Source organism: Schistocerca americana, chromosome 2 (assembly GCF_021461395.2).
Source record: "Schistocerca americana isolate TAMUIC-IGC-003095 chromosome 2, iqSchAmer2.1, whole genome shotgun sequence".
Taxonomy (NCBI): Eukaryota; Metazoa; Arthropoda; class Insecta; order Orthoptera; family Acrididae; genus Schistocerca; species Schistocerca americana.
In genome coordinates, this window is record NC_060120.1 from 662708710 (window position 1) to 662710476 (window position 1767).

Consider the following 1767-nt stretch of genomic DNA (forward strand, 5'->3'; position numbering starts at 1 on the left):
TTGTTGGCGCTTGGGATGTTCGTCCTTTACTTCTTACGTTTGTATCTGATTTTATATCCAAGCTGATAAATGCTTCAGTGCTTGGAAGGGGCCTTTCGGTTTCGCAAGGTTATGCTGTAAACGGTTTAGCTTTGCTTCCGAGTAACTTTAGGGAAACAGTAGGTGGTTTACACCACCTTTTTTCTTCAGAGACAGACCGAAGAGGTGGTGCAATGGTTATAACAATATACACGCATTCGGGAGGACGAACACTCAAATCCGCGTCCGATTATCCTAATTTACTTGCCGTTTCAGGTAAATGGCAGTACGGTTCCTTTGAAAATGCACGACCGATTTCTATCTTCATTCTTGACACAGTTCCAGCTTGGCTCCATCTATAATATCCTCGACGTCGACGGCACGTTAAGAACTAATGCTCCTTCCTCGCTTGTTCTGACAGTCACAGAAACGGTTACCTTCGACGTTTATCTGATGTAGGCGGGAAAGAGTTGAACCGTGGGCGGTAGGCATTCGTACCGAGGTAGTTACAAGCTCCCTGCTCACCCGCAATTTTCGAAATCAGGGCAGACTTCAATTACTGGTCGGTTCGCAGCTTTATATTGACCTTCGTGGAAGACTGAAACGCGCCCATTCTTCCTCGGCTGATTTACCTATTTACATTTACAACTTGAAATCGGAGGGTGATACTTTGACGTTCATTACAGAGGCACCCACCTGTCCGTCACTAATGACCTCGTTGTCGACGGGTCGTTAAACACTAATCTCCTCCTCCTCCTGCTTCGCCAACCGTTTGACTTTGTTCATTGTAAATCGAACCACCACGAGCTAGTATCCACAAAAAGAGAATTGATATATCTCGTCTAATTTCCAGGATTTAAAACTAAACTAATCTCCGTCCGAACAGGTCTTGGAGGCCTAAAGGTACCGACTGGCCGCCGTGTCATCCTGAGCCCACAGGCGTCACTGGATGCGGATATGGAGGGGCATGCGGTCAGCACACCGCTCTTCCAGCCGTATGTCAGTTTACGAGACCAGAGCCACTACTTCTCAATCAAGTAGCTCATCAGCTTGCCTCACAAGGGCTGGGTGCAACCCGCTTGCCAACAGAGCTCGGCAGACCAGATGGTCACCCATCCAAGTGCTAGCCCAGCCCGACAGCGCTTAACTTCGGTGATCTGATGGGAACCGGTGTTACCACTGCGGCAAGGCCGCTGGCTTTCCAGTATTTAGACAGTAATTTTTTTCTTCGGTTTTCAATGTATTACACTACACTTCCTGAGTTTGATATTATCAACAGCTTCTAGTGCTCCACATTACGAACAACTATCACTTCCGTCGTAAAGACAGAACAATTTTGGGGCGGACGAAATTGATTGAAATATTTCCAGTTTCACACAAGAAATGCACATCCCACTACTTATGTCTTTCGATATCGAGAGCCATCAATGTACACACGAAGAGAATGTGGTCAGTACAAATTAATGTAAGCACTGAAACATGAAATGATCGTGTTGAAGCGATTTTTTAAAACTATAATAGTGAATATCCAAGATTCCTAACATAAATGAATGGAATTTCAAACAGGGCTATGTGGTACGCACTGCTGTCACTAGTAGAGAACCAAACGTCCACATTTACTATTTGTACTTCACTGGCTCCTTGGTGGCACTCAGGTGTTTGAAAAGACTGACGGAAAAAAGAAATCGTAGTATTACGAAGGAGTAGTGCGGCCTAAACAGAAGTTGGTAGGCGTGTTTCTACATCTGA

The 1767-nt window shown here is 45.3% G+C and overlaps 1 pseudogene; it reads right to left on the reverse strand.

Annotated features, from left to right (window-relative positions):
- Nucleotides 1-1098: 1098 nt before the first annotated feature.
- Nucleotides 1099-1216, reverse strand: LOC124597468 (annotated as a pseudogene).
- Between the last annotated feature and the right edge of the window lie 551 nt (nucleotides 1217-1767).